We start from the raw sequence: 9,026 nt of genomic DNA, 5'->3' as shown, positions 1-9,026 counted from the left end.
TATATATATATATATATATATATATATATATATATATATGATGTATACATACACACATACATATACAAACATATATATGTGTACGAGTGTGTGTGCATATTGTTTCTATTGTCAGAATCATTTAGTGTTTCATAATAATAGAACTGTACTACTACTTACAAATATCATCATCACCATCAACATTTTAACATCTATTTTTCTATGCTTACATGGGTAGAATGGAATTTGTTGATGCAGATTTTCTAAGTCCAGATGCTCTTCCTGCCACTAACCCTAACCCTCTTCCAAGCAAGATCATATTTCTCCTTGACTGGATATGTTTTCATTTTCATGGATGAGTTGAAATGAAGGACACTGCTTGTATAACAAGCGATGTTCATTTACAACTATCACATAGTGTCAATACATAGGGGTACTAACACACACATACATACATATATATACATACATATATATGTGTATTGGCTTCTTTCAGTTTCTCTCAGTCAAATCTACTCACAAGGCTTTGCTCAGCCTGAGGCCATAACAGAATCACATGTATAGGCACTTGTTTAAGGCACTACATAGTGATGCCTTCGAACCCAAAACCATATGGTTGGGAAGCAAACTTCTCAAAAACACAACTACACCTGCACATGTATGTATATATGTATGTGTATATATATATGTGTGTATGTGTATGTGTGTGTGTGTGTGTGTGTGTGCATTTTTTCTTTTGAGTTTTATTTACTTGAGAGTCTAAGCCATTCACTAGAGTTAAGAGAGTTCCTGGTGTTTGTAAATATGTGATTGAGTTGGTGTGCAGGTTGAGCTATTGATGGACATACTCAAGTGTATGTATCTATTCACCTAAAGAATCTCAGATGGAGAATCTTCAGAATGTCTTGCACTATTTGGAGAATCCACATGGTCTCTTTTGCTCTTTCTTTGAAAAACACAGTATTTCTTCTTTTTTTTGTACATTTGTAGGTACATAGCTTGTTTATTTGTGTGTGTATATATATATATATATATATATATGTTTGTATGAATGTAGATAAGTAAATATGTAGGTAGGTATGATTTATATGGCTTTAGAAGAATATGCATACACAGAGGAGCAAAGCCAATTTTGTAAGAGAACATAGAATCAACCACTACCATCATCATCATCATTATTACTACTATTAACATTGAGCTTCCTTATGGATAGATTATCAACATGGCATATCTCTGACCTACTGAATTCTGTAGTATCTCATCCATGAATTCTATCATTGTGAAATTTTATCACCTCTCATCTTTCTATGACTTGCCATTGATGTATTCCATCATCAGCTTAGTTTGTACATATGTGACAGACGGAAGATATAAATTAATTTCTGGCTGGATTTGAACTCAGAAACATGTAAGGCACCAAACTAAATTCTATGAAACATATTTTGTTAGCTAGTGAGGTTGAATTCAACTTCTCTTATGGATTGGAAAAAAGCTAGTCCAGTGTGCAGCATCAGACCAAAATGTCCTGACTGTTTCAATAGACCCTCTCATTTGATCTGGAGTCAAGACCCTCTCATTTGATCTGGAGTCAAGACCCTCTCATTTGATCTGGAGTCAAGACCCTCTCATTTGATCTGGAGTCAAGTTCTAATTTCAAACTGCACATGATAGTTACTGGGCAAAATAACTTATTCCATGATAAACTAAACACATGCAGATCATCCGTTTCAGATGAATACTTCCACCGTAAAAACGAGTTCAGATACCTCTAACTGATAGAGTAAGATTTTAAGAATTCTAGCTGATATATCAATCAACAAAAGTTCAAGCTGAGCATCAACTTAGCTCAGTTATGCAGATGTTATGAGAGCTACCACCACTCGTTCTTTACTTACCAATTAAAAAAAAAAGTCTGTTACCTATTTTGCCCTTTGGAGCATAACACTGGCTACAACAAGGTTACACCTTTTGGTTAAAAACCCAGAACCCACCATTACTTCTTGTCAATTTCTATAGCACTGTTTTAATAAACTGTCAACAATAGAGAATGCAGAGAGAGAGAAAAGAAGAGAGAGAGAGAGAGAGAGAGAGAGAGATAAAGGGAAAGAGAAATAACAATATACGCTGGTTTAGCAGATTTAATGGATATGGACACAAAGTCAATATGAATGGTATGAAGCAGAATATCAGCTATTGCTAAAGGATCTAATCAGTTAGAGACATTAAGGAGGATGAATAGACAATGTAACAAAAGAAGAGGTGAAAGGAAAGACTGGTGAATTAAATGTGAAAGGCTATCAGCAGACAAATATTCCTTCATCTGACATGTTCTTTAATCCCAGAATATAAGGTTGTCATCATCATTATACCAGTTATAAAAGCAATATTTCCTAGTAAGAAATATGACAGAATAGCAATAAATTCAACTGAAATCAATTCATAATTCAGACTCAGGCCCTTCTTCAAGCTATTTCACTTCACTTTCATCAATGATTGCTACATCTTCCAATTTTATTAACCTTATAAATTCATTCAAATGCTCAGAGGTCCCCTAGAAATAATTGATAGTTTCTGTTACAGAGGTGACCTAATGCACAGCTGCATAGGGTGTGTTCTGAGAGCATAATAATCAGAATAAAAACAGGATGAAAAATATTCATAGGCCAAGTACTTCTGCTGACAACAAAGGGATTTTCTCTTTCAGTGAAGGGCAGCTTGTGTGATGCATTTACTAAGTATGATGCATGTATAAAATGTATAATGCTGCTGGCAGTGAAATATGGGCACTGGATGCAGAAGATGTGTGGGGGCTGGAAAGAAATGAGGTAAACATGCTCTGTTGGATGTATAATGCATCAATAGAGCACAAATGGATTAAGAATAAAAGCTGGGTATAAAAGGAATCAGATGTAATGGACAAAAGAGAAGACTCAGTGAACATCTACGTGTAATGTGCATTGAGATAGGTTAAGAAGTACCAAGTCATCTATGAGCATGGATTCTGCAAAATAGGAAAAGCTAGGAAGACTTAGTTAAAACTTGTGAAAGCTGACCTCCTGAAAGAAATAGCAAATGATCACAACTGGTGATGAAACACTATACTGGAGAAAACTTGTTCCACCATGCCAGCTTGGAGAAAATGGACAAGGTAATAATCTGAAGCCTCCTGCATATTTGATACACCAATGTTCAATAATGTGTTTGTACTTATTTAGGATGTCAGTACCTGTACTTAATTGGTCTGTAGACTTTACATTTCAAAACAGCATAGCTCAATAAAGTGATTTCCATAACTTCAAAATAAAGAAAAAGAAAAAAATACCTAAAACAAACCTTATTTGACTTCCTTTTCCGTTTATCTATCTATTGGTAAATGCTTTCTATTGCTAATTCACAGTACTTTATTTTCGTGACTTGTCATCCTAAATTACTAAAGCAGTTCAGTCTCTTAAATTATGCATTACCTATTGACACCTAGTCTAATTAATTCTCAAAAGTTAGCATTTTACATTCACCAAATCATGCTTTGCTTTAGGCTCACATTTCTTATGCATGTCTCATATAGTCTGTTCTATGTTCAGAGAGTTTTCATTTCCATCTGGAGAGAAGTTCATAAAGCCTCTAAAAACAGAGCACTGATTATGTCAAAGCAACAAATCAGCACCTTCCAGTCAGCCTTAGCTTATTTGCATGCATGTTACAAGTTATTCTAATGCAATTGGTAGAATTATATACAGAGTAGGGTAACACACAAAAAGAAAAAAAACTCTGATTAGACTAAGATCCAAGTAACTACTATCTAAGTCTAAATCAAAACAAAGAAAAAGCAAGCAATGAAGGTAACTTCCCATAGGATCAGTTGATTAAAATTATTTGACAGAATAGACAATGCAGACCAAAAGAGTTCTGGTCCTTAAAGTCAAATGATGAAAGTAACACACATATTTCAGTTTTATTAAACTTTCTTAGTGAAGAATATTCTATTCACCTGACAAAACTAAGAATGACATACATATATACATACAAACAAACAAACAATCAAACAAAGAGAGAGAGAGCAGTGGACTGTAGTGATTAACAACAATATCGGCAAGGGAATAACCTAGGGTCTCATTCTGCATAATCAGTGGCTCTACATTTCATCTATTTTTATACAGATATTGCTCAATTATAGTCTTGTTAACTGAGTAGAACCCTTCAAAGATGGTTTTATGATGCACTTAAGCTCTTGGTGTATTTAAATCTTTTATCTTTACCATGGCTGGGCAAGGTCAAACTTGCTTTGCTTATTTTTAATGAAGCATTATATATCAAGAAGAGGCGCAATGGCCCAGTGGTTAGGGCAGTGGACTCGTGGTCATAGGATCGCAGTTTCGATTCCCAGACCGGGCGTTGTGAGTGTTTATTGAGCGAAAACACCTTAAAGCTCCACGAGGCTCCGGCAGGGGATGGTAGTGAACCCTGCTGTACTCTTCCACCACAACTTTCCCTCGCTCTTACTTCCTGTTTCTGTTGTGCTTGTAATTCAAAGGGTCAGCCTTGTCACATTGTGTCACGCTGAATATCCCTGAGAACTACATTAAGGGTACATGTGTCTGTGGAGTGCTCAGCCACTTGCACGTTAATTTCACGAGTAGGCTGTTCCGTTGATCAGATCAACTGGAACCCTTGACGTCATAAGCGACGGAGTGCCAACAACAACAATATATTAAGAATAAAAATTAAAAACAACTATCAACTCTTCAATATTGCACATTATGAAATTATAAAGAAAAAGACTAATTTAAAAGTGACAAAATAAAAACATAGGTAAACATAAATGACGATTTTGTCTAATATAAGATGTGAAGGATAGCTATTTCTTTAATGATGTGTAATTTTCAAAGATCCTTGAATACTACAGATCATGCACCAAATCCATTGCATCAGGTTGCAATTCATGATACAAATATCTCCCAACACGGTAAAATTATTAAGAATTAAAAGCATAATGTAAAACAGAAAATGCAAAACCAGAACAGACCTAAGTAAAAACTAAAGAAAATGGTACTGGTTTCTTTATTTTTGCCTTATTAAAGGAAATAAAATATGCATAACATTATGCTTATTAGCTGTAAGGCATCAAACTGGCAAAATCATTAGCACACTAGGCAAATGCTGAGCAGTATTTCACTGGCGTTATGCTCTGAGTTCAAATTCTGCTGAGGTCAATTTTGCCTTTCTAAACCTATGTGTTTGTATATGGTTTTTATAAAAAAGTTTGTATTGTATAAAAAGGTTTGTATTGTTTCCTTTTTTTTAACTCACACCTCAAAGGTTAATTGTTCTGTTTACATTTATTGGCTTCAATTTTATTGGCATAAGGCTTTTTCACATTTATTTATTTATTTATTTTGCTTTTAATTGTTCTGAAGAAATTTCTTACAATCCTCTATGGCTATTTCTGAAAAGGAAGCATCAAAATTTCTGATGAAAAATCACCATCTTCTGATAATTTTCTCTCCAAAAATGAACATTAAAGATGTTCTTTTGTACAATAACAAATATTTATCCATGGGCTTACATGAACTGGTGATCCATGTCATACTATTCTATAGGGCCTTACTTATCGCAAACATTATTCAAATGCAATAGTGGCTCTAGCAAAATTGAAAAGATACTTGATGATAAATCACAATTGCATAAGAAGTGAAAGTGCTGATTAAACAGAATATAGCTTTTATAAGTAAAGCCAGTATCAGTGAAAAGCCTCGAGAAGCATGCTATTTGGTTGCACAAATTATTGCACACAAAGGAAAGTATTGCAAAGGTGATGAGTGCCTGATAATGCCAGCATGTAAAATTATCTTAGAGAAATGTTGAGACAAACTGCAGTGGGAGAAACTGAAAATGTTCCACTTTCAGTTGATTCAATGATGACAAGTCACATGATGCTGAAGTGGCTTTGTATGATAAACTGAAAATAGAAGTTTTTCTATCCAGGTTGATGAGTCAACAGATCTTACCAATAAATGTTGCATTGTAGCTTTTGTAAAATTTGTCAATAAGGATGAAATTCAAGAAAACTTTTTTCTATGAAAACAAGAGATCTCTCCTACAAGAACTGTGTTTGGCATCTGTACTGAATACTGCCCCATCAATAGTTGTCTCCATAAGAGATTTCTCTAGTAAAACAAGATAAAGCAAATAGCATCTTAACATATTTCTTTCTTCACAAAGCAGTGCTGATTTTAAAATTTCTCAGAAGTGAATAGAAAAACATTTTTAATAATGCTACAAAAATGGTCAACATCATAAAACAAACCCACTTCACTCCAGAATATTTAAAAAGCAGCGTGAAAACTTGGACAAAGAGCACATAAAATCTCTTGCTACCTCCAGAAATTTGGTGGCTGAAGAGAGGAAAAATTTTAAATAAGATGTTTGAACTGAAAGAAGAATTGCTGGAGATGCTTTCAAGAAAACAGTAAACCAGAATTTGCTAAGTGTTTTGAAGATGGAAAATGGTGTTAATTTACTAAGCAAACAATTTTCATTGCATGAATCAGTTGTAGAAATAATGACAAGATCCAGGAGAAAATGTACAGATTTCAAAGTAAAAGATTTTGGGATTTAAAAGACTGAATCTTTGTTAAAATCATGTTGCAAAACGAAATCTTGAAATGTTTCAATTATAAGAAAAACATCAGTAAATTTCAAGTAATTTTGAAACCCATCTGGAAAAACTTGATCAAAATAGAACTTTATTTTCTCTGCTTTTTAACAGAAGTATATGACTGAGAAAGAGAGGGATCCACACTTTGAATCTTCTACTCATCCTGAGATGTAAGAGAAGAAGAAGAAGCACAGGGTGAGATGCAACATGGTCAAACAGAAAATGAGATTTGTTGTGAAAGAGGAGTATCCTGCCTTTCATAGGAAAGATATAAATATACTGCAACAGTTTGAAAATTCTTACAAGTAGGAAGGAGTTTTTTCATATTTGACAAATATCTAGAGCAAAGATAGAAACTATCTCCTTCTAGTAGAAGACAAAATCCAAGTGTAATTATCTAAAGTATGGCCTTGAATTAAGTATCTGAGTACTAAAAGACAAAAACAGGTTTCTCATTAGAGAAGTAAATTTTATTATCTAAATTCAAAAATAGCATTATCTTTACTCATATCACAAATTGCCTACCTATATTTTATGCCTTTTTAACATTGTCAATAAAAGATTAAGCCATGGTAGTAATTATTTGTTTTTATTTCATCTATATGTGCTGTATAGGATATTGAGAACATGCAGTGTAGCAGAATGGTTAAGAAATATGCTTTACAACCACAAGGCTTCCAGTTTGATTCCACTGTGTGGCACCTTGGCCAAAAGCCATCTTGTAAACCATTTGGTGACCTCACTGCTGCTGGTGCCATGTAAAAAGAACCCTGTATGCTCTATAGAGTAGTCAGCATAACTTGTAGATGAAAACTGTATAGAAGCCAACTGGGGAGATTGTATATGTAATTCAAGAAGTAAAGCTCAGTTACACTGTGTCATGTTGATTCTGCTTAGGAATAATATCAAGAGTACATGCTAATTCAGGACCAAATAACTCAGATGCTTTAACAACTGAATTCTCATATTCAAATGATGGAGGTCCACCCCAAGAGGTTGGCCGCTTATGTTCTGTGAATAAAGATATGCCTAGTTCTTTTTTTTTTCTTGTGTGAAAGGAAGCCTTCTTGTGAATTCTTTTGAAAAATGCCCAAAAATTTTCTAAAGAAGCTGAGCTTCACAGAGGAGATGACAAAGGACTCGGACAATTGGCAATTTGTTGTGCTTGAGAAGCTATAAAGACATGTCCTATATGTTTATGCTCCACCACACCCTGCATATGATCCATCCCTGACAAACCTGTCTCACACATCCCATATTCCCAACACCTCCATCTCTTGTACTCCCTTTCCCCTCATCTCTCAATCACCTTTGTTAAATCTCTTTCCCACAGCATATTCTCCTAACAATCCCTCTCCTCTACTTCTCACTCTGCTTTTGCAATCTTGCAAACTTACCCATCCACTCACCCTATCCAATCCTTGGCCCCACTTCACTGTCATTTAATATACACCTCTCTCTCCATCACATATTTACCATCTTTCATTTTCTTTCTCTCCCTCTCTTTTCAACTGAGGAAGCCATGTATCCCCTTTACTTCAAAACACCTATTGCTCTCCCTCTGCTCATATTCTAACCTCATTTATGGCACAAAGCCACCTCCTCAATACTACTCCCCACCTCAGTTGAGGAGTCTTGTCTTGTATATAATTTGGTGACCTTACTGCTGCTAGTCTCATTTAAAAAGCACCCGGTGGACTCTGCTGTAAAGTGGTTAGCATTAAGAAGGGCATCTAGTCATAGAAACCATGCCAAAGCAGATAGTAGAGCTTGGCACAGTCTTCTGACTTGCTTGCTCCTGTCAAACCATCCAACCCATATCAGCATAGAAAACAAATGTCAAATGATGATGATGAAACAGTTTGATTTCTGTTACTTTTTGGATCTCCAATATATTCAAGAAAAATTTAGGCTATTATTATTTAAGTTATTATTATTAATTTTTTTGCTTAAACCAGTTTATACATTAAAATATATAACATATGCTTGCTTACCAACCACATGGTCCCGGGTTCAGTCCCACTGCGTGGCATCTTGGGCAAGTGTTTTCTACTATAGCCTCGGGCCGACCAAAGCCTTGTGAGTGGATTTGGTAGACGGAAACTGAAAGAATCCCGTCGTATATATGTATATATATATGTATGTGTTTGTGTGTCTGAGTTTGTCCCCCCAACATCGCTTGACAACCGATGCTGGTGTGTTTATGTCCCCGTAACTTAGCGGTTCGGCAAAAGAGACCAATAGAATAAGTACCAGGCTTTTAAAGAATAAGTCCTGGGGTCGATTTGCACGACTAAAAGGCGGTGCTCCAGCACGGCCACAGTCAAAAGACTGAAACAAGTAAAAGAGTAAAAGAGAGATATGTCTTATGAAATTTTTAAATATATTATGT

General features: G+C 35.0%; 1 protein-coding gene across 2 annotated transcripts in view; it reads right to left on the bottom strand.

Annotated features, from left to right (window-relative positions):
* The window catches only part of LOC106874285 (calcium-dependent protein kinase C), a 344,185-nt gene that overhangs the window by 239,898 nt on the left and 95,261 nt on the right, over positions 1-9,026 (bottom strand). The gene's annotated exons all lie outside the window — the stretch shown is intronic.

Source organism: Octopus bimaculoides, chromosome 3 (genome assembly GCF_001194135.2).
Source record: "Octopus bimaculoides isolate UCB-OBI-ISO-001 chromosome 3, ASM119413v2, whole genome shotgun sequence".
Taxonomy (NCBI): Eukaryota; Metazoa; Mollusca; class Cephalopoda; order Octopoda; family Octopodidae; genus Octopus; species Octopus bimaculoides.
This window is presented reverse-complemented; position numbering and strand designations above follow the sequence as displayed.